The sequence below is a fragment of the Perna viridis genome, chromosome 2, assembly GCF_037379345.1.
Source record: "Perna viridis isolate PV_CMFRI_1.1 ecotype Kerala chromosome 2, ASM3737934v1, whole genome shotgun sequence".
NCBI lineage: Eukaryota > Metazoa > Mollusca > Bivalvia > Mytilida > Mytilidae > Perna > Perna viridis.
Window position 1 is genome coordinate 33,697,144 of NC_142446.1, and position 9,311 is coordinate 33,706,454.

Here is a 9,311-nt window from a genome sequence, read left to right on the forward strand (position 1 = left end):
GGCGTTAGGCCATGCTAGCTATTGTCGTCGTCGTCATTAACAACTCTTCAAACATCTTCTCCTCTGAAACTACTGAATGGATTTAGATGAAACTTAACATGAATGTTCCTTAGAGTATCTTGCATAAAATGACCGTTTGGATTTTTGAACTGTTAAAAACATGGCCGACGTTACTAAAGATAGGACATAGGGGTCAGTCGTACAGCAGTTTTTTGCACATATCGCAAAAACCGTTTGGTTTAACCAAATTCTGACTGGGGTAAAAATGTTCTCGAGATCTATCTGTGATGTAATTTTGGTGAAATCTGTTGGCCCATGTTGGAGTTATTGTCCTTTATGGACTGTTTTTGCGGTTTTTTTATGTTTTTACTTTCAAATATCTTCTCCTCAGACACTACTATACAGAATTCAATGAAACTTCATATTATTGTCTTCTAGGGTATCCTAAACAAAATGATCGTTTGGATGTTTGATCGGTAAAAAAACATGGTCGCCTTACTTAAAATAGAACATAGAGGTCAGACAGCAGATGTTTACATACAATGTGTATCTCCAAAACCATTAGATTTAACCAAATTTTTACAGGTAAAAATGTTCAGCATGATAAGATTTATCTGTGGTTATGTTTCGGTAAAAATCTGTTGACCCATGTAGGAGTTATTGCCCACTTTGGATGTTTTTGCTGTTTTTGATGTTATTATTTTCAACAATCTTCTCCACAGAATCTACTCTACGCAATTGAGGGAAAGTTAGTTTTAATTTAAGGCTTCCTGCACAAAATGACTGTTTGGATTTTTGATTGGTGAAAATATCATGGCCAGTGTAACTAAAATCAGAACAAAGGGGTCGAAATACTGTTATTGTTTTTTTTTTTGCAAATAACTCAAATCGTTGAATTTAGCAAATTTCTGATGGAGAGTAATATTGCTCACCCTTAGAAGCCGAACTTTAGCCGAAATTTTCAAAATGATTTGTTGCCTGTTGTAGAATGTATGGCCCCCGAAACAGATTTTTTGTCATGTTTCATCTGTACAACTCTCTGAAACCAATTGCAACAAATTTTAATAAAAGTTAATTTAATTTTTAAGGGTTCCCTCCACAAGCTGATCATTTAAACTGATCATCATATACTATCATATGAAGCCTTCGGATATATGGAGGTCGACTGGTATATAGGACTATATACCAGTTGACCCCATACATCATAAACTTCATATGGATAGAAAAGTGCAATATTTGCTGTTATAACACATAATTTCATATTTTATTTTATTTTTACCAAAACAACAACAGCACCAACAAACAAAACAAAAAACAAAAAACAAAAACAAAAATCCCGACCCCAAGTACCTGTGAATAAATAAAGATATCTGTTCTCTCAAGGTAAGTACGTACATAACAGGTATCCACATGTCGATGAACTTGTAAGCAGATGGTAGCGTGCACAGTTCAACACTTAAGTAACAGTCTTAAATTATACAAATCAGACATGAGGTGATTCATACATGTCAAAAACCCGCCAAAATCATTTTTATTTCTTACGCAAAAACAGTTACCCATCAAATAACCAGTTTTAGTTTTTCATTTGGTTGTTGTGCTTTTGAGATGAAATCATTTTAATAGTACATGAAATTTGCACTTTGCAAGAGTTATCGTTCTTGATTTGGTTTCATTTGGTTGATTTTAGTGGGAGACAAATGTATGATTTTCTAAAAAGTGCAGATCTGAATGCAGAAATTTATTATCGTTATGCGAATGTGTAGTATATATAGACTGAAAAAGCATTGTTTGTTTGGTGGTTTTTTTTCACACTATGAATTACTTAACCATTGGTAGTGTCTAAATTTTATCTGGACTGGTACTTAAATTTATTTCAGAACTAAAGATGACGTTGAAACAAAGCATTATATTTTTTCTTTATACACGTACTTTAATATCCATATTGAATTGGCATAACTGGAGTGAGTTCAAAATAAATACACGACTTAATTGAAGCGAGTACGTAAAATATCGTCATTTTAGCAATCGAGACCAGAGAAATCTGATAATTCGGAAGTTATAATGTCAGACACTCTTTGTGACAATAAAAACTTCAGGAAATGATGAAAGTTCAAATTTATCCCAACCTGTCGACATAAAGTCATAATTTGATGACATTTAATGAATCAGATGCAACTCAATGACATTCCAGTCAATCATCTAATGCGAACTAAACACTCACATGTCAGACTGAGTATTTACACGAATACGAGTCAAGAGATGTCGAAATTCGCGAGAAAAAGTTTTATTATTCACCTGTTTCCTGTTCAAGAATTTCTTATTTCTATTAATTTTTTCTCATATTTTAGATCTATTTATACTGATAAAAATGTGGTGACTCCTTTCACGTCTAAGACTTTGTATATGCGGCAGAAAAGTACAATTGGAAAAAAAAATCCAACCGGACAGCATCGCATGTTTAGGTCGAATCACAATTACGGAAAATGCGTGTAAAATATTTGAAACTGCTGGCAATTTCAGTTTAAACGACAAGAGCAAAATTATTTGATTATTATTAATTATTAAAAGAGCAAAATTTAATTTTCATTTTTCAGAATTCCATGGAGTGTTTTTCGTCCGAATCTTTTTTTTTTTAACTGTCAAAAAAGCTTGAAATTAATTGTTGAATCAGACAAACTCTTATGCGAGGAAGAATCTGTTTTCAAATTCGTTGTACTTTGAGCAAAAAAAAAACAATGTAAAATTCAAAGTATCTTTGCTTCTGGTGAAAACATGCGTAAGATTCTTGGGGAAATACTATACGAAATAAGGTTCCCCCTTATGGACCCATATTTTTTCAAGGATATAGTTCAAACAGCTGATATTCTCTCAGGTACCGACATTGCAGTGAACAATTCATCTCGGTCTGAAAACATCAAAATCTTAAAGATGCAGTATCATGACGAAATGATCGTTGAGTTCTTGCTTTGGGAGACTAACACACTTCATAGTTGGAATCATGGAGGCTCTCAGGATTGTATAGACTTCAAATCGTCGTGAACTATTAATTTGATAATGTTTACATTTTCGGAAGTTTCGACTTTGAAGGAAGATACGAATCAATTGTGATAGTATACAAAGGAACGGTAGAACTTAGCAAGACAACAACCTTTATCTGCAGCAATGGAAATCACATGTACCAAGTTTATCTTTCAACTCCGGTCAGAATTTATAAGGATGCAGTATACACAACCATTCTAAACGTGACTGCAAAGCATGTGTTTAGAGGTGAAAACTTTATTTGTAAAATTCGGCATCGCGGATGGAATGTAGACATTCTTGACTCATCAATGCAGTACCTCAATGTGACAAGTTCTGTCTGCGGACAAATACCAGGATTTACACTTTCACGTTACTTACATTACAGCGAAAAGGCATGGAACGGAAAATATAGTAACCATATTTACAAAATGAAAAAAATGTAAAAACACTTCGGATACAAAATGTAAATATCTCGCTATTAATACTGAACTTTTATTTTAGATGAATCTCAATTGATGTTGGTGTCCAAAGGAAGTTTTACTTCCCCCATACATTGTTACAAAATAATTGTTAGTTTTGTGAATTCCTCATGATATCAGGCAAAAAGAGAAAGGATTGAGACTTAAAGAATAAATATGTATCTACAATGTAGTACATGTGTATTTATATTTTCGTACAGCAAGCTGATATCATTGTGGCTTTTCTGAAGATCTATATGATTGTATATTGAATAAGTGGGAAACTAGGTTTCAGAGACTACATCCTAATGAAATTTTCTGTTACTTTTAATAATTTTGATATTACGGAGATTCGGAATATTTGTGAGAATTTGGATAATGAAATACGTGTATATATAAATGAGGTATATAAGGTAGTAATGAATTCAAAAAATGGTAAAAGTTCGGGTATTGATCTCATACAGGCTGAATTATGTAAGAATTTTCCCGTTATTTCTGTATAATTATGTGAATTATCTACGTTTTATTCTGATTAAGTACCTAGAATGTGGAATAGGGATATCATAACGTTCTTCATCAGACCATAGAGATCCTCTATCTTATAGGGGAATAACTCTAGCTACTTTTGCATATAAGATATTTTGTAGCATTCTAAAATGGCTAGAACAAAGGGATGTAATCAAATACGAACAAAATGGTTTTATGAGTTTTTGTACTATAACACCACCCGTCCGGAATATTCACGCCGCAATAAAAGAGTATCAGTGTTGGTATATATGGTCACAAATTAGGAATTTTGTTATATGCTGATGACGTGATTTTAATGGCAGAAAATGAGGTAAATTTACAACAAAAAATTAACATGAACTCAATATGTGGTGTATTGACAATGAGCAGTTAATATCAAAAATTAAAAAAAATATGCATTTTAGAAATCCATCTGTGTCACAAACTAATTTGAATTTATCAATTGATGGTAATGTAATGAAATGTGATAGTAGTTATCGATATTAAGGATTGTTATGAACAAAATGTGTGGATTATCAATTTTATACAGAGAAGAATTAAAAAAAAACATTTCTTGTAATAAACATAGAATTGCTTTCGCTCGTTTTAGATGTGGATTTGCCCTTTCCGATTCTGCCATTCAGAATTGCCAACTTTTCTTTTATCTGTGGCAACATTATGCACCTTGTTCCTTTGTTTTGTATCTGACCAAATAAAAATAGCAATCTAGAGACATCAAAATCCAGGTACATGGTTTAAACGTGAAAGGAAGAAACAGTAACGATCTACATCCACAATGTAACTAACAGAATAAAAGACAATTACATGTAAAAGATAAAGATAAACAAGACAGCGCAAAAAATAAACAACAATGCATATGTTATATAAACTCCCACAAAAAGGCGAGGTTCAGCATAATTATTCTTTAATATGACAATCTAGGATGTTGTTTAAAAGACCTTCAGTGTGCATAACTCATGTAATCAGTCCCAGTACTAGTTTATAAAAAGAAACAGACAACTCAAATGGTTTTCCAAAAACAAAATATGGAAAAGCAAGCTGTACAATAAGCGACTAAAATATAAAAGATTAATTTTAGGCGGTAATGGCACGTTTAAAAACGTGGTATTATTTTGTTGAATAAAAATTGATACAGTGAAATTCTCCAAGAGACTGAGACCCCAAAAGCAGCAAGTGTCGGAACAAAATTACAAAATTGCACTATAGGGATTGATTTGCAAAAACTGAAGCTCTACTCGACCCCTATACCGAATTAAATAACAATAATAATAATAATAATAATAATAATAATAATAGATCAGTACCAATATTATAAATTGAACAACGGAAATAAGATCACGTAAACCTTCAACCAACATCCTGTCAAATGGTTGACAATGTAAACAACAACAAAAAAAAACACATACAAATCACTCTGAAAAATAAAAAAAAAAACTTCGGATAAAACTCTGAGGGATAGGAATCATTGTTGATAAAGAATACTGAAAATTCAGAAATTATTGGGACAATGATAAAAGTGATTTGTTTAGGAAGTAGAAAATGCAATTTTTTAAAACATTCCACATGGGCAATGCTAAGTAACAATGCTAGTGTAAGTCAAACAGAAATTCAATTGCATACTTTTCTGATCGAACTCAGAGTCATGGTCAGGGTTTACATATTGGGAAAAGATTAAAAGTTTCAGTTGTAGTTGAATAAATGGAGCTCATTGATTTTTGTCGGGTAAAATTGCCGATCATATATGGCCGACCCGTTAAGTGTTCACTAAAACAATGCTAGTATTTCAAGATAGCGAGCTCACAGTGACGACCATAGTTGGAAAATGTTGTATTTAAAAAAAATGACTAGCAACTGAAACAATGTACGTACGTTCTGGTAAAAAACTGTTCAAAAGTCTAAAGCGTTTTTTTTTTCAGGTCTTACGATACGTACATGTTCAATGTAATGAATGATTACTCAGGTAAATAAAAGTCCGTTCTCTATAACGAATCCAAAGAATGACTTTTTATATTTTGAAAAAGCAGTATTCAGTACTTACACACTGAACTGTTACTATCGGTGTACCTTGCGGTATTTTTGGTGCTTTGTTTATGTTTATCTCTACAATCTGTGATTAACAGCATTGCAGGGATAGTAATGTACATAGTTTCACCTTACGTCCAATTTAGTATTTACAGTTTAATAATTTCCAGATTGTGTTTTTCAATAATTGGCGTTACTAAATTCGAACGTTAGTCAATAATGTATTGGAATCACTTTGTCCGTCCGTCCAAATTTTCATCGAAATTATCTCATCTCTCAATGAGTGGACTGATGTCAAATTTAATGTGTAGCTTCATATAGAAGGGGCATATATTGTAAGCAATTTTGGTTGCTCTCCAATATCAATTTCCTGTATTTTTTTTTTTTTTTTTTTTGGGGGGGGGGGGGGTCCGTGTCGGCAATATTGAAAAGACCTAAATGTGACGAATATTGCCCTAAATATGATCAAAACTGCAAATACAATACAAAATACAAAAGTGTGCCAATACGGGATATAGCCGTCCAATACGGGATTTAGCCGTCCAATACTTCATATTGGACTGGTTAAAATCACTATTAGCCTAGCGTATTGGACTAGTTCGTCAATAAAGGTATAATTGCGTAGGGTTTTCCATATTGGCTGAGTTACAAGTCCTCGGCTAGAAATATTGGACTTCGGCTGCGCCTCGGACCAATAACTAAGCCAATATGGAAAACCTTACGCAATACTACTATACTACCGACTCTTTGAGTGGGGTATAAAAGTGTAATTGATCATATTATTTGGAAAAAAAATGTGTAGATTGCAATTGCGTCCGGCCTTCTATGCCACCGTCTTTGTATTCAACAAGAATTAGCGTTTTACTGTATATGTACATGTATATTGTCAGAAAATATCAAATTTATTTGACTAGCTCTAAGAACAGTCAGATCGTGAGGGTTCCCCAAGCTAATCTGACTGTTTCGAAGCAAGTACAAATAAATATATTGATGTTTTCGGCAATGTTCATGTACTGTTTTTATCACGCAACACCATTTTCTAATTATAACATACGCATTTGTTGATCATACATGACCGACCCGCTAAATGTAAACTAAAGCGATACTGTACATGCGCTATTTCAAATCAAATGCAAGGGAAGCGAGCTCACAGTGAAGATCGTTGTACTGATAGTAGACTGGAAAATTTGACTAACAACTGAAACAATGTACGGTCTGACTAAAATACTTACCAAAAGTCTAAAGGTTTTTTTAAACTCTTACGATACGTACATGTACAATGCAGTGAATGATTACTCATGTAAATTTAAGTCAGTTTTCTATAATGAATCCAAAAAAGATTTTTGAAAATGTAAAAAATCAGTCAACAATTTTTAAAAAATCTTCCCATCTGAAACCACTACACAGAATTTGATGAAACTTCATGACAATCACTCCTGGCATGTCTACTCCCGAAATTATATCAGTATTGGTCCCTTGTTTAAAAACACGGTCACTGTTACATAGGAGTTTCACCGTATTTTATTCCCTATATCTCAAAAACCATAATAGATAGAAGAAATCGGAGACATCCCAGGACTTTTGGCTCGAAAAGATATATCTTTAACTACTTGAAAATATCAAGATAATCTATTGACCGATTTTGGAGTTATTGCCCTTTGTATTCTGATTTTTATTTTTTTTAATCGCAGTTTTTTGTTACTTTTTTGTAAAATAAAACAGCTAGCTTCACAATTTGAACTGTATAATAAAGACAAAATCCCTCGGTGGTGCAAATTTAAAAAAAAATCAGTAGCTTACTCCTGGAGTTATGGCACATGCAGTGTCATTTTTGATATTTCCAGTTTTGCCTGTTATTTACACGTAGAAAACTATAGCAGATTATGTTTGACGTAAATTGATAAAATGCTTTAAGTAAGTATAGTATATCTATTATTGGTGCAATTTCAGAAAAAAAATATGTTGACCCGTCTTTGAGTTATGGCCCTTAGAATTGTAATTTTTTTACGTTAAAACTATCGTTTTTTTGCATATATCATTTAGAAAAAAATGTTTAGTATTTCAGTATTTTGGGAGCAAATTTCAGAAAAATATGTTGACACATCTTGGAGTTATGGCATCTGAAAGAGTCATTTTTTATTAAAATATTTCTATCAGTTTCAGCCTGATATTTAGTAAACATAAGCAGATAGATAAAATGTTCAATATTCCAATACCTATATTTGGTGCAAATTTCAGAAAAATCTGTTGATTTTTTGGAAGTTATGGCCCTTAAAGTGTCATTTTTAACGTTTTTTTTAAATAAGTTTCTGCCTATTATTTAGAAAACAAAGACAGACTGATGATTAAGTAAAATTGATACACAATGTTCAGTACTTCAATGTCTAATTTTGGTGCAATTTTCAGAAAAATCTGTTGACATTTCTTGGAGTTATGGCCCAGAATGGCAACTGTAACAGCGGTACGAGTTCGAGTCCCGCGGAGGGAACGACAAAAATTTGCTTCGCAAATTTGACAGAAGATTGCATTTTTTCAATGATAGTACCGTTGTATAACTTGAGTTTACATGTATGTTTGTTTGTTTTAGCTTTTAGTAATTTTTTTTTGTTCTTTGTATTATTGTTTATAAAGTCTTGAATAAGATACAAATATCCAACTCATGAATTAAATCCCCTGTGATTGAGTTATGTTTTTGTATTGTGTCAACACTGCGCCATTTTAATTTAAAAAGTGTTCGAGAAGCGAGAGACCTTCCATGATCCTGTTAGAACACTAATTTTGTCAAACCCTTTTCTTACAAATATACGTTAAACCGTAAAATTGTTATTTGGCATATGAAATTAAAAAAAAAAAGTTGCAGACCTCATTAAGCAAAATTACATGTCTGTGAGACGATTCTTATCCAGTAAGAAAATGTAAGTCACAATATTAGAGTATTAAGTATTATTATGTATTGTTCTGAAAGGTAAAAACAGAAAATTGGTTAATTGTATCGGTTGACATAGTCATAATAAAGATGACCAAACCCTGCCATAAATGCTAGCTGAAAAATTAGCACAATACTATATATACTTGACCATCAGATTATGTGTGAGGTCACTTTTCTTGTCGGAGAAGAGGGAACAAAGATTGATATTTGCAAGTGCAAGTCAAGTATTCTACAACATGCTCTAATGTCCATTGGCAGAAAAGGGTGATAATATCCTTTATTGAACCTAGCATCTTCAGGATCATATTAGAGTAAGTCAATAAGGTTAAAAATACATTTTTCAAATTCAAACT